Source organism: Anolis carolinensis, chromosome 1 (genome assembly GCF_035594765.1).
Source record: "Anolis carolinensis isolate JA03-04 chromosome 1, rAnoCar3.1.pri, whole genome shotgun sequence".
Lineage (NCBI taxonomy): Eukaryota > Metazoa > Chordata > Lepidosauria > Squamata > Dactyloidae > Anolis > Anolis carolinensis.
In genome coordinates this window covers 355,765,259-355,788,569 of record NC_085841.1, presented here as the reverse complement: position 1 = coordinate 355,788,569, position 23,311 = coordinate 355,765,259, and the positions used below count along the sequence as shown (strand labels likewise).

At 39.8% G+C, this 23,311-nt stretch overlaps 1 protein-coding gene across 4 annotated transcripts in view; it reads right to left on the bottom strand.

Moving 5' to 3' along the window:
• The window catches only part of wdr89 (WD repeat domain 89), a 31,245-nt gene extending 12,469 nt beyond the window's left edge, over window positions 1-18,776 (bottom strand). Inside the window, exons 1-4 of one of the 4 annotated variants that reach the window (XM_062968576.1) lie at window positions 18,691-18,776; window positions 14,814-14,975; window positions 9,182-9,264; window positions 1,716-1,756 (exon numbers count right to left, since the gene is read on the bottom strand). The gene's annotated coding sequence lies outside the window, so the exon portion shown is untranslated. Of the gene's footprint in view, window positions 1-1,715; window positions 1,757-9,181; window positions 9,265-11,943; window positions 13,307-14,813; window positions 14,976-18,690 lie in introns of those variants that run through there. The other 3 variants (XM_062968575.1, XM_062968578.1, XM_062968577.1) reach the window with 3 other exon arrangements.
• Window positions 18,777-23,311: the final 4,535 nt, after the last annotated feature.

The window sequence follows — 23,311 nt, the reverse complement described above, 5'->3', positions numbered from 1 at the left end:
AGATTCTTCCCAGCCAGATCTGGGAACCTTGCACCTGCAAGAGGGTTATGTTCCAGAAGTATGTCAAACAAACACTGAGGCTACATCTCCTGTGTTTTCTCGCCATGAGTTTTGTAAACAACAGAGAGGTTTGGAAGCGGCCTCCCGCAGGAGTGCTAGAATAATTGCTAAGAATTTAGCCAATTAAGCCTGCTTTCCATGAGAATCTTTAAGGAGTCAAACATCTGGTCTCAGAGATTAGCTTTCGTTTCTGGTTCCCAGAGAACTGCTCTCGGCGGGAAAGTTAGACTCTATATAGGTGTTTTACCCGCGGAGTAACTTTGCGGAGTCAATTCGTCAGCCTCCGGAGCGAGTTGTGTCTGGACAGCGCGCTCCGATCCAAGCCTCGTTCCTGTTCAAGCCTTGTTCTTGTTTTCAAGCCTTCGCTCCTGTTTCCCAGCCTTGTTTACCTACGGACCTTGCCTCGCCTTTCAGGACTAAGCCTTGCCTTGTTTCACGGATTTTACCAAGTAATTCCACGGATCTTGTTCTTGTTCCTTGTTACCTTGTGCCACGATTCAAGCCTTGTTTTCAAGTATCAAGTTAATTCCTAGCCTTGCTCAAGTTTATGGACTAAAGGACCTTGTCATCTCCCCTCACTTTGCCTGGCAAAGTGAGTGTTTCGGTTATTGGATTACAACTTTGGACCTTAATATTTCATATTGGACATTGTTTCTTTGGACTAATTTTGACCTTTCCTGAAAGGTCTGCTTCTGGACTAACTTTTACATTTGCTTTTATTAACTTTATATATTTCCTTAATAAAGATATTAGATAGAATCTGGCCTCTGCGTATGGTTATTGGTGCTCTGTAGCCTGGGTCGTGACAGGCATATCTTTGTCCCTAATAGTTCAAAGAGATAGCTAGGTACATCAATTTAACAGCTGAGAAACCTAATTGCCTTGCATGAATGCCATTTTCCCAAAAGGTTACGGCATCATTTTCCAAAAGGTTATGATTTCTAACAAGGTCATGCCTTTCTAAAGATCATAATTTCTCCAAATGGTTATGGAGATTTCCATTTTCCAAAAAATATATATATTAATATATACTAACATGTTTTCCAGATCTTTTGAAAACTTTATTGGACTAGTTGACTATTTACGCTATGTAACACGATTTTTGTTCCTGGGTTATAAATGTCATTTCCTAATTGGTTCTATCATAAAAAATGGAAAAAGTTAATGCAAGATATCCTGCAGCACATTTTGCTCTAATTTTTCAATGAATATATCACTGAGTCTCAACCAATTCAACATAGTTTATGGCAGCCATAAAAATGAAGTTTCTGGAGTCTAACAACTACAGTACTTCCAAAGTAAGTACAGTACAATTAAACAGGAAATAACACTTTCAAACCAGGAACAGATTTTTTTTTCAAATTTTGTTACATAGCGTTATTTGTACAAGAGCTGAATGTTCACTTGCATAAAAAGTGGCCCTTCAGTTTTGTTGCCAATATGCATGCTAATTGAAAAACACTGAAAACAAAGAAGTTTTCCCTTTCAATCTGCAATGAATTCCTATGGTTACTCATATCCTGTTAAAAATCTAATTTTTCTCAATTCACAGGAAATAAAAAGCATGATGCTTATTTCAACGCAATGGATGTTCCCAGGGTACTTGGATTCATGTGGCTCTTCTGTATCATTCAAAGGAAAATGATTTCACTCACTTCTCTTTAGACGTACATTATGGGATTAACGCGTCACAGACCTTGAACAAGAAATTGACAAAAGAAAATTAGAAAGAGAATCTGCTGGACTGAGTTTATATATATACAGTAGAGTCTAACTTATCCAACATAAACAGGCTGGCAGAACGTTGGATAAGCGAATATGTTGGATAATAAGGAGGGATTAAGGAAAAGCCTATTAAACATCAAATTAGGTTATGATTTTACAAATTAAGCACCAAAACATCATGTTATACAACAAATTTGACAGAAAAAGTAGTTCAATACGCAGTAATCCTATGTAGTAATTACTGTATTTTCGAATTTAGCACCAAAATATCACAATGTATTGAAAACATTGACTACTAAAAGGCAGACTGCGTTGGATAATCCAGAACGTTGGATAAGCAAATGTTGGATAAGTTGGATCTGCTTTGAACTGAGTTATATGGCAGTGTGGACTCAGATAACCCAGTTCAAAGCAGATATTGTGAATTATCTGCCTTGATATTCTGGGTTATAAGTGTGAGGATTTGTAGAGGCACCATGATGTAATGAGTTGACTGGAAAGGCATGTGTCGATAGCTGATTGGCTGAGCCAGCTAGGAGCCAGAATTCTGATTGGCTGCTGTCTCTAGCTTGGTGCTGAGACAAACGGTTTTAACTGCCACTTTCGCCTCGGACAGTGAAGAGAGCGCTGACTGGAAATGGTAAGGAAGGAAGTGCTGCCATACTTTCCAAAGCCTGATTATTTATAAAGCAAATTAGGCATATTTAAAGAATGTTTAAAGGGACTGTTTGCTCCCTATGTTCTCTATGTGAATTCAGAGAGACTGCTGTATATATCATTGCCCTGTTTGATCCTTTGAACTGAAGTAAAAATACTGTTACTTGTTACACAAGCCTGAGTGACACTTTATTATACTGCAGGGTTTATCTTGATTCAGAAACTGTGGTAAAGCTTTTATTTATTTATATCTACAACCTTTAACAATATGGCTGTGTGGAAGGGCTCTTAGACAAAAAAAATTAAAATGAACAAATATGGGATGGATGATAGGTAAAGTAAAGATTTTGCCCTGACAATAAGTCTAGTCATGTCCAACTCTGGGGGTTGGTGCTCATCTCCATTTCTAAGCCGAAGAGCCGGCAATGTCCGTAGATGCCTCCAAAGTCATGTGTCCGGCATGACTGCATGGAGCGCTGTTACCTTCCCGTTGGAGCGGTACCTATTGATCTACCCACATTTGCATCTTTTCGAACTGCTAGATTGGCAGAAGCTGGGGCTAACAGTGGGAGCTCACTCCGCTCCCCAGATTCAAACCACCGACCTTTCGGTCAGCAAGTTCAGCAGTTCAGTGGTTTAATCTGCTGCACCATTGGGGTTCCCATAGGGATGGATGATACCTGAGTTGAAATAAGTACATGCGAAAGAGATCTAGGAGTCTTGATAGACCAGAAGCTGAACATGAGTGTGATGAAGGTGCTAAAAAAAGCCAGTGTGATTCTAGGCTGCATCAAGAGGAGTACAGAGTCTAAATCCAAGAAAGTCATGGTCCTACTCTGTTTTGCTTTGGTCAGACTTCATCTAGAATAACGCTGTGTCCAGTTTTGGGCAAAGCATCTCAAGAAACATGACAAGTTTGAACGTGTTCAAAGAAAGATGACCAAAATTATCATGGGTCTGGAAACCATAAATCCCTCTGAGGAGAGGCTTAGGGAGCTGGGTGTGTTTACCCTGGAGATCATAAGGTCAAGAGGTGACAATGTTTAAATATTTGAAGGGATGTCGTATTGAAGATGAAGCCTGCTTGTTTTTGGATGCTCCAGAGAATCAGGATGCATGTACACCAGGCATGGGCAAACTTCGGCCCTCCAGGTGTTTTGGACTTTAACTCCCACAATTCCTAACAACCGGTAGGCTGTTAGGAATTGTGGGAGTTGAAGTCCAAAACATCTGGAGGGCCGAAGTTTGCCCATGCCTGGTGTACACTCTATGATTAATGCAGTTTGGCACTACTTTAACTGCCATTGCTCAATATATAGAATATTAGGATTTGTATTTTGATGAGGCACTCTTTGGCAGGGAAGGCTAAGGAGCTTGTAAAACTACAACTCCCGCAATTCCATAGCACTGAGCCACAGCATTTGAAGTGTTGTCAAACTACATTCATTCTACAGAGTAGATACATCCAAGGACACAAAGCAACGAATTCAAACTACAGGGAAAGAGCTTCTTGCCCCTAAAGTGCAAATCCTCATGTTCAGAACCACTCACGAGTTTGCATTTAGCAGTATTCCCCTGTAGAGTCCAGAAGACAAATATTTGCAGCACCACTACAAAGGGAAAATTAGAAAGGAAAAGTTGTCTGACATTTAGATGCCATTTTTGGAAAGGTCAACAATGGAGCGTTTCGAGACCTTCTGAATTATTTCCAGGAAAGAACCGCTTTAACCATCAGGTTAAAACGATCGCTAAGGTTGGCAGTGACATCTCCACCCTCCTGAAAAAACCATGATCCTTAAAAAAAGTCTGAGAGCGTGACTCATTTTCTGCATCGAATTATTTCCCCAGCTGGGCCTTCCTTCCAGCGATCCTGCAATTCCCCCCACTAATGCACATTTATTATATAAGCCAGGTTTCCAAGGCAATGGGAACCTGAAGAAGCGACACGACTGGCAACCAATTTGCTCAGCGCCGCTGGAATCGGTCATGGAGACAGGCGGTTCTCTTGCCTTCGAAGAAAGGAGTAGAAAGGTTACCGGACACCTGCTGGCTCCTAATGCGCAAGTTAAGAAAAGGCCAGGCTTCACATTTATTTCAAACATGGATAAGTGGTTCTGCTTCCCTAAACATCAAAGTCAAAGTGGCATACAAATAAAAATATTCTATTTCATCAATTGTAAGATGCACTTTCGGCCCATTTCGCAAAACAGGGAGCATCATATATGACAAGTGTATGGTGTGTATATATTTATTTATTTATCAGAAACAATTCGAGGGTACAGTTGTAATGTATTTAAAAACACAAAGTTAAAAACTTGGCATTATTCTAAATGTCCTTTGACAAGTAGCTGGTCACTTGGAGTGCCTCTGGTGTTGTTATGAGAAGGTCCTCCATTGTGCATGTGGCAGGGATCAGACTGCATTGTAGTGAGTGGTCTGTGGTTTGCTCTTCTCTCCACACTCGCATATCATGGAGTCCACTTTGTGTCCCTATTTCATAAGGTTGGTTCTGCATCTTGTGGTGCCAGAGCTCAGTCTGTTCAGTGCCGTTTAGGTCGTCCATTCTTCTATGTGCACAGAAGGGAGTTTCTCATCTGGTATCAGTCATCGATTGAGGTTCTGGGATTTAACCTACCACTTTTGGATGCTCGCTTAGTGAGGTGTTCCTGCAAAAATCTCTGTAGATCTTAGAAAACTATTTCTTGATTTAAGGCATTGGCATGCTGGCTGATATCCGAACAGGGAGTGGGCCAGAGATGTCAACGCCTTGGTCCTTCATTGCTGGCTGTTAACTTCTTTAGCGGATATCAGATGGTGCAATACCGGCTAAACAGTATAATTTCTCCAGCCGTGTAGAGCGTGAACATCTTGTGATAATGTAACATGTCTCATTAAGAGCCACATCCACTGTTTTAACATGATGAGATGAGTTCCACACTGGGCATGTATATTCAGCAGCCGAGTAGCAAAGTGCAAGGGCAGATGTTTTCACTGTGCCAGCTTGTGATCCCCAGGTTGTGCCAGTCAGCTTTCATATGATATTATTTCTGACACTCACTTTTTGCTTGATAGTCAAGCAGTGCTTCTTGTAAGTCAGAGCATGGTCCAGGGTAACTCCCAAGTATTTTGGTGTGCTGCAATGCTCCAGTGGGATTCATTCCCAGGTAATCCTCAGAGCTCGAGATGCTTGTCTGTTCTTAAGGTGAAAGGCACATGTCTGTGTTAGATGGATTAGGAATCAGCTGGTTTTCCCTGTAATAGGCAGTAAGAGCACCTAAAGCTTTGGAGTATATATAATGTGTGTGTGTATACACACACACACACAATGAAAGATTCCTTTTATTCATGGTACTAAAATCAGTGTCTTAAAATTGATGAAATGCAATACCACTCCTAAGACTGAATTGGAGGATGATAACCGGTCTGCAATCAAAACATAACTTTAAAAAAATTAAAACATAACTACAGAGAAGCCAAGAGACAAGCAACAGCATTTGGGAGAGGGTCTTTACCCTAAAAATCATAAGTAGAATACAACAGATTGACCTCCTCTCACAAAACAAGACCCAAAAAGAAGTGTCCATGCTGAGCAATCCCAAAAGATTAAGTGTCCACTGGAAATATCATTTATAATACAAATTCCCAAACTTTAATTTAGTTGTTTTGGACTATAGCTTCCAGAAGTCCCAGTGATCAGGGATTCCGGGAGATAAAGTCCAAAGACCAGCATCTGGGAGGCACATATTGATAGCATGGGTGATAAAATCTATGCTGCACCAAATTTCCAGACTATAATTCCCATACTTTTTTATTGTTGACTATACTGAATCATTAGAGGGTCTCGCCCCATAATTTAGAGGAACTGGGCCTTTTAATATAAGCCAACCTACTAAGCATTATCCAAACTAAGCTATGATCTGGGACCAATTCAGTGGAAAGACCAACAAAGTGAATTGAGATTGTACAAGTCACCACCTCTGCCTTGGACTGATTTGGGTGCATCTACACTATAGAATTAAGGCAGTTTGACCCCACTTTAACTGCCATGGCTCAATGTTATGGAATCCTGGCATTTGGAGTTAAAACTGGTGTCAAACTACAGTAATTCTACAGTGCAAATACACCTTGGTCCTAAGTTAGGCACACACTACTTTTTCACAGCTTAAACCGGGGTGCAATTGCAGCACATTCAGTGAGTTGCCCAAATGAACATCCTAGGCACTTGTGATAAAACCAGTAGTAATCTGAAGATTGCTTCCTGTTTTCTAAAAATGCCATTGGTTTTCTGAAAATCATGCAGAGGCTCCCAAACAAAATCTAAGATAATTTCATCCCCATGAAGGGATGAGAATACTGCGTGTCTTTGCCGATTTCCCAAACGCCCTGCAGAAAGAAAAAGAAGAGGATGCGGCTAGACAGGAACCCGAGGACTTGCCTATTCCTGATCCTACTTCAATGTTTCCCATAATACATTCTGTTTTATTAATAGCATGAGCCACTCCAAGGACATCAACCGGATACAAACCCAACTTAGCAAAACAAATCAACGCTAGCTATTTTCAATGGTGACATGGAGGATGGTAGGAAGCCCATGTCATTCTCCAAGAGCCCAGTAGATGGCAGTGGTTGACCAAACATTTCTTGACATCTCCACTATCAAGGTTGAGAGAGGTAATGCTAAGTCAAAATTTAGGTTGTCTCCAGGGCAAAAACTTTGAAAGCATTTGTTATACTCCCAAAACTTCCTTTTTGTAACTGCCACAAACTATGATGAATTATTTTGTGTGTGTGTGTGTGTGTGTGTGTCAGGAGCGACTTGAAAAACTGCAAGTTGCTTCTGGTGTGTTTTACTATCCTGTGGGAGGCTTCTCTCATGTCCCTGCATGGGAAGTTGGAGCTGACAGATGGGAGCTCACCTCGTTCACTGGATTCAAACCAATGACCTTTGGGTCAGCAGTCCTGCCAGCACAAGGTTCAACCCGGGCTGTGGCGCAGGCGGGAGAGCAAGCCAGCTGCAATCAATCACTGCAATGAATCACTGACCAGGAGGTCATGAGTTCGAGGCCCGCTTGGAGCCTATGTTTGTTTGTCTTTGTTCTATGTTAAAAGGCATTGAATGTTTGCCTATATGAGTAATGTGATCCGCCCTGAGTCCCCTTCGGGGTGAGAAGGGCGGAATATAAATGCTGTAGATAAATAAATAAATAATAAACCCACTGTGCCACCAGGGGCTCCGTTGAATTGGTTGAAACTCCATGAGATGTTCATTGAAAAACTATAGCAAAATGTGCTGCAGGATGTCTCACAAAACAAAGTTTTCACAGTTTAATAAACTTTATCCATGATTTTTTTTGACAAACCCAATTAGGAAATGACATTTATAACCCAGGAACAAAAATCATTACATAGTGCTATATACAATTATGTCCTTTATATCAAATGGCAAAATTAACATTTGTTTTTTGGTTTAATATGTGTGTGTGTGTGTGTGTGTGTGTGTGTGTATGTGTGTGTGTGTGGATACTGATGGCTGAATCTGTGGATGTAGAATCCCTGGATACATAGTGGGGACTGTATGCATGTTATAAGTTTTTAAAAAAAAATAGGAGAAAATTGAGAAACAAGCTTTTTCTTTGTTTTCTCTGAACAGTTTTTAAACCTGCATTATAGCACATTCCTTTTGGAATGGGGAAAAAACCTTTAGAACAAGGTGTTCCTATACTTATGCCTTCCATATTATTTATAAAAAATGTAGTGGTGAAAATTGTATGTAAAATAATGCACAGTATCTATCTATCTATCTATCTATCATCATCATAATGATGTTTATTTCTTACCTCATCTTACTATGGCTGACTCCAAGGTAAACTTCCGCCAAAGGATTCCCCCAGGCAGGAAGCAGCCAGGCTTTGAAGCTGCAAGGCTATTCAATGCTAATCAAGGTGGCCAATTGCAACATTTGCACTTGCCTGACACAGACAAGAGTTCTTTCTCCCACTCTGGACTTTCCACAGATATATAAAACCCTTCTTGCCTAGTTTCCAACAGACCTCACAACCTCTGAGGATGCCTGCCATAGATGTGGGTGAAATGTCAGGAGAGAATGCTTCTGGAACATGGCCATACAACCAGGAAAACTCACAGCAACCCAATAATAATAACAATGACAATATTTCATTTATTACCATCCTCTCCTTATGGCTTGGAGTGGAGCATAATATAGTTAAAATACATCCATAAAAGCACTTATTAAAACATTTGCATATTAAAATATATTGTAGTAACATTAGAAGACCTAGAAATTTCCAGAGAGAACACCTCTCCAATATGATTCTACAGAGTCATGCTGGAAATTCCCAGAAATTCCTAAAAAGGTATTCTCTCAGATAAAAAAATTAACAATGTCTTCATCCATGGTCTTTGGCTTTCACAAGGGTCCTATGCCCCTAAAGCCATCAAGTGTGCAGGGATGACTATAGTTTGGGGATGGGGGTACTCAATGGGGCAATGTTTTCATTGAACTACTGGCCACAACTCCAAAATCCCTTCCCAGGCCAGTCGCATCTAGCTTGGATTTTAAAAGAAGCAGTATGAAAACTTCAACATTTTTCTTCCAACACGCATCACTTGATTAATAATGAATTGGGCATCTGTCAAAAGTGGTTTGATTGTGTTTTCTTTCCTGCATGGCAGGGGGTTGGACTGGATGGCCCTTGATATTAATGAAATACGTACTTACCCCTCAAATCTGGAAGCATTGGGGATGTAATGGATTAACCAAAGGGTTAATCTTCAGAGTTCATCCTCATGTTCATTCCAATCCTACACAAAAATAGGAATATTAAGATCTTTTTGCAAGAATATAGCAATTGACGTGACTATCAACCATATGCCATGCTCATTAAAGCTTTCCCCAATTACGATAAGCAAATCTCTCTCTTATCTATATCAAAGCAATTTGCTTTCTCTGCATATCAGACACTTTGATGGCAGACTTCACCATCTCATCGTGGCCATTTGTAAATATTTCAGGCACATGCCACACCATAAACAAAACATAGGGGTGATTTCGGCAATAAGAGGAGACTTTGAAACAATGAGGAAGCAATAGATCTGGCTGAAAGGTTGAGAGGAAAATACTGCTGGAGATGGAGAGATAGGGATCGGCTGAATCATTAACGGAACATCTTTGGTGCATAAGGCGACTCAGGTCTGTCCTCATGAAAACTCTGAGACGCAGATTAAGTCTAGTTCAGCGATTACAGCTAAAGGCTAAGTGACTTCTCCAATCCACTTGAACAAGAAGAGACAGGATCCCGGACATATCAGACTGACAGCTGCTACTCCAGGCCATGCTAAACATAAGAGATGATGACACAGCAATACCAACAACAACAGTGTTCCCTATCTAGTTCATCTAATAAATGTACAGTAGAGTCTCACTAATCCAAGCTAAACAGGCCGGCAGAAGCTTGGATAAGCGAATATCTTGGATAATAAGGAGGGAATAAGGAAAATACTATTAAACATCAAATTAGGTTATGATTTTACAAATCAAACACCAGAACATCATGTTATACAACAAATTAGACAGAAAAAGTAGTTCAATACGCAGTGATGTTATGTTGTAATTGCTGTATTTACGAATTTACCACCAAAATATCACAATATATTGAAAACATTGACTACAAAAATGGCTTGGATAATCCAGAGGCTTGGATAAGCGGGGCTTGGATAAGTGAGACTCTACTGTATATCGTACTTATACAGGAAATAACCAAAGTTGTGTTTAGCGGCTCCATAACTGAATAAATTTCAATTGCTGAATATGTAGACTAACATGTTGTATGCCTTCAAGTCATTTCCAACCTATCAAAGGCTTTCATGCCAAGTGTTCAGAAAAGATTTGCTATTGCCTTCCTCTGAGGCTGAGAGAGTGTGACTTGGCCTAGGTGGCTTCTATGGATGGGCAGAGATTTGAACCCTCATCTCTAGAGCCGTAATCCAATGCTCAAGGATGGAACCATGGCAATTAAAGTAGAATCACAGCCCTCTACTTTTACTGGGGTTAGGGACATAGAACCACCTGAAAGTAAAAAAAAAAACAAAACTCCAAATTAAAAAAAAACCCTATTTTTTTAAAAAACCTGAGATAACACCTTTCTAAAATATCAAGGTCTCCAAGATGGTACCAGAAGATGATCCAATATCTACAACTGCTAGAGAGATTTCTAATTCTCTTTAGAAATCTGGATCTAAAGATTTCCAGAGAGAACATATTACTCAGATCCACTAATACAGTAGTCTCACTTATCCAAGCCTCGCTTATCCAAGCTTCTGGATTATCCAAGCCATTTTTGTACTCAATGTTTTCAATATATCATAATATTTTGGTGCTAAATTCATAAACACAGTAATTACAACATAACATTACTGCGTATTGAACTACTTTTTCTGTCAAATTTGTTGTATAACATGATGTTTTGGTGATTAATTTGTAAAATCATAACCTAATTTGATGTTTAATAGGCTTTAACTTAATCACTCCTGATTATCCAAGATATTCGCTTATCCAAGCTTCTGCAAGCCCGTTTAGCTTGGATAAGTGAGACTCTACTGTAATAAGACCCACACAAATTAAGCCCAGAAATATGGACAACCAGAAGTATTGTGAAAAAGAATGGATATTACTTGTAATACTGTATTTCATTGCATAAGTCTCACTTTTTATCCCTTTTTTGGCCAAAAAAGGGGGTGCAACTACAGGGCTTCATTTGGCCAGCAGCTCCAAGGAAAAGGGGCAGATATGGAGGAGTGAATGAAAGATGCAACTATTATGCAAGGAGCTGCAAAATACCAATTTTACAATCCCAAAAATGGGAGTGTGACTATTACACAGTGGCAACTATTATGCAAGAAAATATGGCAAGCCGTGTCATACGCTGCCATCTTGTTATAACTTTCCCATTTCACTCTGCATCTGCTGCTAACAGGAAAACTCTTACAATAAAGATACTTTTATGTCACATAGAGGATTTCAGTAGACAAGGACTGTCAAACTCATTTTCATCGAGGGACACATCAGCCCCATGTTCGTCTCCAAAGGCCGTTGAATCGATGGACAAAGAATCTGTGGATACAATGGGCCATCTATAGCTGTTTTACATAGTGGCCGGTGCTCTTTAGTTTTTATGCAATTTTGGTTCCCAGATTTTATTATTACTTCCAACATTTATATCCTGCCCTTCTCACCTGAAGGGACTCAGGTTGGCGTACACAATTGGCAACAATTCGATGCCTACACATAATCAAAACATAGCAATGAAAATCCAATAAAACAATTAAAACAATATAAAAATATATAACATATGGTTAAAAATCTGTTCATCCAAAATCCTCGTGCTGTAGCCGTAAATCAGTCCGGGTCATCTTTATCATTTAATCTTCCAAAGCCTGGGCACATAGCCATGTTTTCAGGTTGTCATCATTTCTGATTATTACCTGCTATGTGGATTGGGACATCTGTAGAGATACCAAGGTGCTTGTTTATAAAGCTTTTGTCCTCCCAATCCTGCTATACGCCAGCAAAACATGGACTGCCTACAGACGTCACACTCAACTCCTGGAACAATTCCATCAGTGTTGATCCGAAAAATCCTGCAAAGCTCTTGGGAAGACAGGCGGACCGACCAATTTCAGCATGCCGGAAGAAGCAAAGACCACCAGCATTGAAGAGATGCTCATACGCCATCACCTCCGCTGGACTGGCCATGTTGTCCGAATGACCAATCACCGTCTCCCAAAGCAGTTACTCTACTCCCAACTCAAGAACAGAAAACGGAATGTTGGTGGGCAGGAAAAGAGATTTAAAGATGGGCTGAAAGCTAGCCTTAAAAACTGTGGCATAGACAACGAGAACTAGAAAGCCCTGGCCCTTGAGTGTTCTAACTGGAGATCAGCTGTGATCAGCAGTGCTGTGGAATTTGAAGAGGTACCAATGGAGGGCAAAAGGGAGAAACATGCCAAGAGGAAGGAGCGTCAAGCCAACCCTGACCGGGACCACCTTCCATCTGGAAACTGATGTCCTCACTGTGGAAGAACATGCAGGTCAAGAATAGGGCTTCACAGTCACCTACAAATCCAATGCCAAGACACTGCACTTAGAAGCCATCATATTCGAACAACAAGGGATCGCCTAAGTATGTAAGTAGGTAAGCGTTCAACGCCTCTGTTTAAGGAGCTTCACTGGCTGCCATTTACTTTCCGGGCCCAATTCAAGGTGCAGCTACAAAGCCCTAAACGGTTTGGGACCCACCTACCTTAGAGACCGCATCTCCCCCTATGAACCCGCACGTTCTCTTCGCTCGTCGGGGGAGGCCCTTCTCTCGCTCCCACCACCCTCACAGTCACGGTTGGTGGGGACGAGAGAGAGGGCCTTCTCCGTCGTGGGCCCCCGGCTTTGGAACTCTCTACCTAGAGAGATCAGGCAGGTCCCTACCCTCCTCTCCTTCCGGAAGAGCTTAAAAACCTGGCTGTTCCAAAAGGCCTTCGATGTTTAGTTGTTGCTGGATTGATCTATCTGTCCATTCCATAATAGTCCCATTGTTGTTTTTTTGCCATTTTATACCGCACTTTATTGTCCAACTGTGAAATTTCCTTTTCCCATTTCGTAACACTCTGCATCTCGCCTGGGATCTACGAATTAGTCTCCTGTTTTTAACACTGTATCCTGCTTGTTGATTTTAATGATTGTTTTTATTGATGTTGATGTTTTTTACTGGGATAATTGTTTTATTGCTTTGTTACTGTTTTGTTTGTTTTATCGGGCCAAGCCGCCCCGAGTCCCTTCGGGGAGATGGGGCGGGGTATAAAAATAAAGTTATTATTATTATTATTATTATTATTATTATTATTATTAGCCATGTGGACTGGAGACAATGGGAATTGCAACCCAACAGCACCTGGGGCTTGAAGGACACTTTAAACTCAGACATCAAATCCACAAGCGTTGTATCTAAATACAAAACCCACTCTGCTGACTCAACAGAACAAACTGCAGCCTTTTAGATGTGACTGTATCCCAACTCCCATCACCTTTACTCATGATAATGTCTAATGATAAGGAATACAGGAATTGTAGTCCAACATTTGGAGGCCACAGAAAAAGACATGGAGGGTCGAATTTGGCTTGTGGGCCTTAAGTTTCACACATGTGGTCTAACTGACAAGAGAGAAAGTAACAAAACGCTCCCGCTTTCCCTCCTTAAATGTTGACTTGCAGCAACTAATCCAGCATTCCCCTCAAAATGGTTCATTTAAGGCAGCACATCATTTCCGTCCCCCTCTCTTTCTCCTTATACGCCTTGCTTTAATTTTGACCAGGCATAGGCAAACAGCCAATAGGCTATTTAGAATTGTGGGAGTTGGAAGTCCAAAACACCCGGAAGGCTGAAGTTTGCTCATGTCTGGTTTAGACTGTAAACCAGAGAAGAGGAATTAACTACCCTGAGAGGTTTTTTTTGGCAAAACAGCAAAGTAAATAAATACATATATTACATGGTGGAGTTTTTTAATAGCTTTAGAATGGTGTGTGTTGATTTTTCCAACCCACCTCTATGCGATCCTGCCCATTTGAAATGACCACCTTCTACCATGGTTGGTAAAATGTACTTACACAAATCTATTAAGAATAAGTAATTATCCTTTATGTGACTTCACATTGAAATAATTGGCTGACAAGAACGTACAGAATCAAAACCTCAATTTCGCTTCTAATGTTATAGGTTGAGCATCTATCAAGATTCAGAAATATTCCAAAATCCCAAATATTCCAAAATTGTCTGCATGGGTGTCTCCCAAACTACAACTCCCAGGATCCCAAAGCATTGAGACATGGCAATTAAAGTGGTGCCAAACTGCATTATCAGGCATGGGCAAACTTGGGCCCTCCAGGTGTTTTGGATTTCAGCTCCCACAATTCCTAACAGCCGGTAGGCTGTTAGGAATTGTGGGAGTTGAAGTCCAAAACACCTGGAGGGCCCAAGTTTGCCAATACCTGGTGTAGATGAAGATTAATACAACTCCAGTGACATTAATAGCATCCACATCTTTCTAGAGTTGGAATCCTATGGTCCTCCTGATGTCGTTGGGTTGCATTTCCCAGCATTCCTCACCTTGGCACGTGCAATCCCCAAAAATAATGTGAATTGTTATAATTATTTAAAGGCTAGTTGATCCCAATCCCTGCCCTAGAGAAACTCCTTCTCGTGGGAAAGAGGAATTGTATCACATTCCTTTAAAAAAAAAAAACCAAAGACAAGGCATAAAGTAACGCATTCACACGTGCAACGCGCAACAGACACGTGAATTACCTCCGCTCGGGTTAAAAAGGGCGCAGTCAGCTTCCCCGCGTGTCCAGCGTTCCTTCCGGGTTCAGCAAAGTCCTCCCATTGGCTGTTGAGAACGGCGGTTTACTCTATTGGCCAAGCAGGGAAAATGGGCGTGGCTACTCGAACAGCATGTCCTTTCACATTCTAGTTAAAGAGACCAGATCAAGTCAAGTTAGCATGCATTCATCACTACAGGTCCTCATTTGAATTCCATCAAAGGGGAAATGGTTGCTTTTGACGACATCGCTTGGCCCGCGCTTTCGATTGGGAGCCGGAAATGTCTATACGACTCTGAATGAATATGAAACCTATCCTTTTGGACGACAGAGGGAGAGCTAGTGGGAGAAATGCAAGGCACTGGAGAGGCACACGCATGCGCAGAACGAGGAATGCGGCTCTCAACAGTGAACGCCAGGGGGTGCTATTCAACTGTTTTTCTTACTGTAATGTGAAATGTAGAAGTACTTCTAGAAGTGGTGGAAATAAATCAGAGTTAATTTAAGACAAGACTTTGATGGTTATCAAGGTTATTATTCGTTGGTCCACTTTTTTGCCAAATTAATTCAGTGCAATAGGCATAATTGGGCAGCTTACTTGCAAAGTTCTTGCTCAATCCTGCAAAATGAGTGCATCCAACCACAAAAGGGTAACTAAGGAGTGAGAATGACAACATCTATACACAAGTGAAAATGTGTATGTGTGTGTGGCTGGGGTGTCCACTTACACAGACAAGTTCCCATTTGCACAAATAGCTATAGCTTTCACTACTCAGGAGACACCAATGGCCCTCCCTCCAATAATAATAATAATAATAATAATAATAATAATAATAATAATAATAATAATAATAATAACCCCTCCGCAGGTGCCACCTTGACGTGGTGGGGGGGCTTACCTGCTCCAATGATGACTGAGGGCTGTGCTGGCGGTAGTGTAACTACCGGCAGGTCCAACCAAGCCAGAGAGGCCTCAGCTGAGGAGCAGAACTAAGAGCACCTAACCCATTAGCATTATGGAGAATCAAACCCAAACGAAGTCTATACTGGCTCGGTCGTCGCCCAGGATAAAAAGGACCGCGGTGGATGCTGCTGATTCTGGACATCCATCGACAAGTGGGCTACGGAATCATCAAAACCCAAATGAACAGTCACAGAAGCGGCAGAAATACACAATGCCAGAAAACCGCACAATTATGAAATGCTACTACAAATCTGAACCTCAAAGGCGTGGCTACCAAAAAAGGATGCATCAACTGTGGAAACAAGAGTATCCTGACTCACAGATAACAGAACCCCGACTGGCTGACCAACGAAGATTCATAATCAGAAACAAAGTGTTCAGTGAAGTTGAACTTGAAGAAATCCAGAAAATTTGCAAAGTAAATTACCATCAGACCACAGCACAGACAGCAGCAGAGACTCCAGCAACACTTGGAATGGTGGAACAGATTGAACCAGAAGAAAGTGTGGAGCTTTTGCAAGAATTTGATGAACCAGCACTTGAAACATCTGCTGAACCACCAGGAACCTTGACAGCAAGACAACAAGAGCTCAAGGATAAGATCATGGCTCATGCTGCAGCAAATGCAATAAGACAGCGGCTCCCAACTCTAAAAACAGTGCCCAAGAGACACCTGGCGCCTCTCATGAAAGATGTGAATGCAGTACTCTCCACTGTCCAAATAACATCAATTGAACAAACAAACCAGTATGCCTATAGTGCAGCAGTGATAGTAACAGAAGAGCTTGGGCTCCTACAACCAAGGCAGCCCCAAAGAAAATCGACTGGAAAACCAAAGTGGAAGGTCAGGCTGGAGTTGAAAATCAAAAAGCTTAGATCAGATGCAAGTAACCTGAAAAATATGAAAGAGAAGAAACTGAAGAATGACAAAATCAAGCAATACCTGATCCGAAAGTACTGGCTGAACACCAGAAAAATTGAAGAAGCTTTGGAGATCGTGAAAGAACAAATTACAGCAACAGCCAGAAAAATTGAAAGGTATGAAGCCAGAATCATCCAGTACAGACAAAATCAACTGTTTCAATCAGACCAAAGACGGTTCTACCAGAGTCTGAACCAAACAACAGACACAGTAACCATAAAACCAGAGAAAACTGCAACAACGAAGTTCTGGAAAGAACTTTGGGAAAACAATAAAAACTACAACAAAAACGCTGGGTGGATAAAGGAGTTTGAAGGAAAATTCTCACAGAACAAAATGGAACTGATGGAAATAACAACTGAAATGATCAGCAAACGAGTGCAAAAAGTCAAGAACTGGACATCGCCTGGTAGTGATCAACTTCATGGATTTTGGCTCAAACATCTGATTAGTTTACATGGAAAAATGGCCCAACAATTCAATGAGATGCTGCAGAAAGGAAGTATCAGTGAATGGCTAACAACTGGAAGAACATACCTGATACAAAAGGATCCAACAAAAGGAGCAGCACCAGGAAACTACAGGCCAATAACGTGTCTGCCCACTATGTTTAAACTACTGACTGGCATCATAGCTGACAGAATTCAAGACTATCTTGAAGAAAATAACATCTTGCCAGATGAACAGAAAGGCAACAAACGGAAAAGCAGGGGCACAAAAGACCAGTTATTGATTGACAAAATGATCCTGGAGAACTGTAAGAGCCGAAAAGCTAATCTTCACATGACGTGGATTGACTACAAAAAGGCCTTTGACTCACTCCCACACAGCTGGATCATCAAGTGCCTGGACGCCATCGGGATTTGTAAAAACGTTGGCACCTTCATTGAAAACATGATGGAGCACTGGAAAACTGAACTGTTTGTTGGAAATGAAAGCTATGGACTTGTCAACATCAGAAGAGGAATTTTCCAGGGAGATTCATTGTCCCCTCTGCTTTTCATTATTGCCATGATCCCTCTGTCAACAATCTTACAAAAAACAAATCTCGGCTACCAAACATCTAAGAATTCTCACAAAATTTCACATTTGATGTACATGGATGACCTGAAGCTATATGGGAAAACAGAAACTGAAATTCAGTCTCTGACCAACACTGTCCGAATTTTTAGCACTGATATCAACATGGAGTTTGGTTTGGACAAATGTTCGACAGTGGCATTGAAGAAGGGAAAAATCATTGAAAGTGAGGGCATAAATATGCCCAATGGCCAAACAATAAAGTGTCACCAGCCAGAGGCCTATAAATATCTGGGCATACTACAGCTGGACAACATCAAGCATGAACATGTGAAAACTGTGGTCAGCAAAGAATACACACAAAGGGTCAGAAAAATTCTCAAAAGCAAGCTCAATGGAGGCAACACCATCAAGGCCATAAACACCTGGGCCATACCTGTCATAAGATATACTGCTGGCATCATAAACTGGACACAGATGGAACTGGACAATTTGGACAGAAAAACAAGAAAACTCATGACCATTCATCATTCACTGCACCCTCGCAGTGATGTTGACCGGCTATATCTGCCTAGAAGATCAGGGGGCAGAGGACTCCTACAAGTAAAACAAGCAGTCAAAGAAGAAGAACATGCCCTGGCAGAATATGTCAAGCAAAGTGAAGATCTATACACACAAACGAACGATTGTCAAAAAGTTGCTGTATATTTGATTGAAGAAAATAATGATGGAGCACCGCTCTCAAAAAAGTCTTCAAAAGTAAAGTACAAATAAAGTCCCAATTCTCTACAGGGGTCCCGGGTATTTTTGACCCTGTTTCAGGGGAAAACCCCTTCTTCAGGAGTTGTTAAACTCAGCAACAAAGAATTTCTATCTAAAACAAAACATAGAGTAACAAGTATTTTACCAGCAGTATTAACAGAAGTAAAAGTAACCCATATAACAGTATATACTTACATAGTGCTAAATGCTTTCACTAAGTGACTCTGCTTGTGGTGATTTCAACTGCGAGTAATTCTGGAGGTTCACTCAAGGGTTTTTAAAGAGTACTTGAAGGTTTAAAGGAAACAGCTAAAATTAAGTGATTCATTAAGTCCCTGAGGGGAAAAGGTTTTAAACTTAAAGATCCAGTACATTTCCCTTTGGGATAATAGTTTTTCCAAGTCCATGAAAGGTTTTTGAGAGATGCATTCCAGAACACAAAATTTAAATGAGGTAGGTGAATGTTTGTATTGGGTGAAGTGTGAATATAAAAGAGATTCTGTAGATAAATTTTTGATTCTGGATTTATGTTCAGAGATTCTGATTCTCAAGGATCTGGTTGTTTTTCCAATATACCAGAGATCACAGTCACATGTCAAGAGGTAGATTACATTGTTGCTATTACAAGTAGAAAAATGTTTTAGTGTGGTGCCCACTTTGTTCCTATGATTATATATCTCCTTAGTCTTCCAAGATTGAGGACAACACTTACAGTGACCACAAGGATAATGGCCTCTCAGGGTGCTCTTTGGTGTACTAATAGGAGTGGTTAAATCTGTATGGATTAAATATTCTCTAATATTTTTAGTACGCCTGTTTCCAAAAATAGGTAATTTATCGCAACCTGAAATATCTTGAAGAAGATGCCAGTGTTTTTTTATAATTTGGATTATGTGTTTGGAGTAATGTGATAATTCTTGTGTCCAGATAATTTGATTTTTAGTTGGTTTAGCAGATTCTTTCAGTAGGGTGGTTCTATCAGTTTTTTCAGCTTTAATTAATGCCTTTTTGATGACATGTTTAGGATAGCCTCTACTTCTAAACTCCTGGCTTAAGGTCAGGCTTTCATGAATGAAGTGTTCATTAGAGCTTGAGTTACGCTTTAGTCTAAGTAGTTGTGAAAATGGAAGATTGGTCTTTAAACCAAAGTGGTGGAAGCTGTTATAATGAAGAAAAGAATTCTTATCTGATGGTTTTCTGAAGTTCTTGACCAACAGTTTGTTATGATGTTTATACACAGTAACATCTAAAAAATTGATATGTGACAGGTTGAGATGACTGGTAAATTTAATAGACGTATGTATAGTGTTAATCCAATTAGAGAATCCTACTGCGGCTTCAGTTGTTTTAAATACTATGAATATATCATCAATGAATCGGCCATAGTATATTATATTAGAATAGTACATATTTAAAGATGGATTAAGCAATATAGTGTTTTCTAAATGTGCCATGAATAGATTGGCAATCGATGGAGCTAACGGACTTCCCATAGCGACACCGAAGGTCTGAAAGTAAAATTGGTTTTGAAAACGGAAATAATTTTTCTCTAGTACTATATCTAACAAGTCCATCAAGAAGTGTGTAGGTGGTTGCAACTTTGTTCTCCTACGAAGGATATTTTCTATAATGGTACGAGCCTCATCTAGTGGAATGTTAGTATAGAGTGAGGTGACATCAATCGTAACTAAAATGCTGTCCTCCTCAATATTGAGATTTTCTACGATATTAATGAAGTGCTTTGTGTCTTTAATGTAGGAATCACAGAGAGGGACAAATGGCTGGCAAAAGGAGTCTAGATATTTAGCAACTGGTTCCAATACAGAAGATGAACCAGAAATAATAGGTCGGCCTGGGGGTGGAATGATGCCTTTATGAATCTTAGGAAGAATATAAAAGATAGGTATCCTAGGGAAGTCATTTTGTAAGTATTTAAATGTAGAAGAAGAGATAAATCCCATGGATAATCCCTCTTGACACACCACCCTAATAAGGGACTGAATGTGTATAGTGGGGTCTGTTGCAATAGGTTGGTAGAATTTACTATTTGATAACTGGAGGTTGACTTCCTTAATATAATCTCTTTTGTTAAGTAATACTATAGCTCCCCCTTTTATCTGCTGGTTTCCAGACTACCTCTTTGAGGTTGCTCAATTTGACCAGAGTGGTTCTTTCTAATTCTGATAAATTTGAGTGGTATGGTTGTCTACGAGTAGTTAGCTTGTTAAAGTCCCTCTCTACAGCTTTTTCAAAGCATTTAATGTAAATGTTATCTGTGGAAGGGCAGAAGGTACTTTTGGGTTTGAAAGGATCTGTGGTTGTGTTGGATATGCTGTCTTTAAACATGTCTCTTAAGCGGATGGTTCTAAATAGCTTGAATAAATCTATTCGTGCTCGAAATGCATTAAATTTAGGGGTGGGAACAAATGATAGACCTTTGTTTACTATTGACCTTTCTACATCAGATAACTTATAATCGGATAAATTAACAATCAGGTTCGGTGTCTCCGATTTCGGTCCCTTGGAAAAAAAGTTGAGGATGAGGATGATGGTAGAGTCCTATTCTTATGTCTGGAGGATCTTCTTAAAGGTGGTGAGTCAGAGACTTCAGAGCTTTCAGTTGTCCTTCCTGGGTCTTCCTCGGTAGAGGAGTCTGTAAATTGAGGATGGAATCTGACTTTTCTCTTAGAGGAAACTTGATCTTTGTCCAATAACCATGGGTAGACTCGATTGGACTGGTAATCATGACGATCTCTTTCAAACTTTTTAATTTTAAATTCCTTCACCTGATTGTACAGGTCACTACATTTTTTGTCAAGAGTCTCCAACATGGTAGCAGAGGTTGTATCTTTCGTAATGTTTTCCATGAGATTGGTAATTTTATTTTCTCCATCCTTAATGGTGGCATTGGATTTCATAATCAATAATGCCATCAGATCCAAGGAACATTTGTTTAAAATTTTAACCCATTGTTGTAAAAAATCTTTATCTTCTTTGAACATGCCAGGTGGTTTATATATCCTTAATCCTCTGGGGATCATATTGTGTTTTATATAATCAGCTAATGTGGATGCATGGAGATCCAAACGAATGTTTCTTTTTTTCAATTTTTCTAAATCATAAAGTAAATTGCTGGTCTGGGAGGACTCAGCTGCTGGTACATGGTCAATGACCGACCTGTTTTTAGTAAGAGACATAATATCTTCTTTATCAAAGCTCAATGTACCGAGCCAGTCATCCATAGTGATATGGCTAAGTTACTATACAAAGTCCCAGAATACTTGTAGAGTATCTATACACACAAACGAACGATTGTCAAAAAGTTGCTGTATATTTGATTGAAGAAAATAATGATGGAGCACCGCTCTCAAAAAAGTCTTCAAAAGTAAAGTACAAATAAAGTCCCAATTCTCTACAGGGGTCCCGGGTATTTTTGACCCTGTTTCAGGGGAAAACCCCTTCTTCAGGAGTTGTTAAACTCAGCAACAAAGAATTTCTATCTAAAACAAAACATAGAGTAACAAGTATTTTACCAGCAGTATTAACAGAAGTAAAAGTAACCCATATAACAGTATATACTTACATAGTGCTAAATGCTTTCACTAAGTGACTCTGCTTGTGGTGATTTCAACTGCGAGTAATTCTGGAGGTTCACTCAAGGGTTTTTAAAGAGTACTTGAAGGTTTAAAGGAAACAGCTAAAATTAAGTGATTCATTAAGTCCCTGAGGGGAAAAGGTTTTAAACTTAAAGATCCAGTACATTTCCCTTTGGGATAATAGTTTTTCCAAGTCCATGAAAGGTTTTTGAGAGATGCATTCCAGAACACAAAATTTAAATGAGGTAGGTGAATGTTTGTATTGGGTGAAGTGTGAATATAAAAGAGATTCTGTAGATAAATTTTTGATTCTGGATTTATGTTCAGAGATTCTGATTCTCAAGGATCTGGTTGTTTTTCCAATATACCAGAGATCACAGTCACATGTCAAGAGGTAGATTACATTGTTGCTATTACAAGTAGAAAAATGTTTTAGTGTGGTGCCCACTTTGTTCCTATGATTATATATCTCCTTAGTCTTCCAAGATTGAGGACAACACTTACAGTGACCACAAGGATAATGGCCTCTCAGGGTGCTCTTTGGTGTACTAATAGGAGTGGTTAAATCTGTATGGATTAAATATTCTCTAATATTTTTAGTACGCCTGTTTCCAAAAATAGGTAATTTATCGCAACCTGAAATATCTTGAAGAAGATGCCAGTGTTTTTTTATAATTTGGATTATGTGTTTGGAGTAATGTGATAATTCTTGTGTCCAGATAATTTGATTTTTAGTTGGTTTAGCAGATTCTTTCAGTAGGGTGGTTCTATCAGTTTTTTCAGCTTTAATTAATGCCTTTTTGATGACATGTTTAGGATAGCCTCTACTTCTAAACTCCTGGCTTAAGGTCAGGCTTTCATGAATGAAGTGTTCATTAGAGCTTGAGTTACGCTTTAGTCTAAGTAGTTGTGAAAATGGAAGATTGGTCTTTAAACCAAAGTGGTGGAAGCTGTTATAATGAAGAAAAGAATTCTTATCTGATGGTTTTCTGAAGTTCTTGACCAACAGTTTGTTATGATGTTTATACACAGTAACATCTAAAAAATTGATATGTGACAGGTTGAGATGACTGGTAAATTTAATAGACGTATGTATAGTGTTAATCCAATTAGAGAATCCTACTGCGGCTTCAGTTGTTTTAAATACTATGAATATATCATCAATGAATCGGCCATAGTATATTATATTAGAATAGTTCTTGATGGACTTGTTAGATATA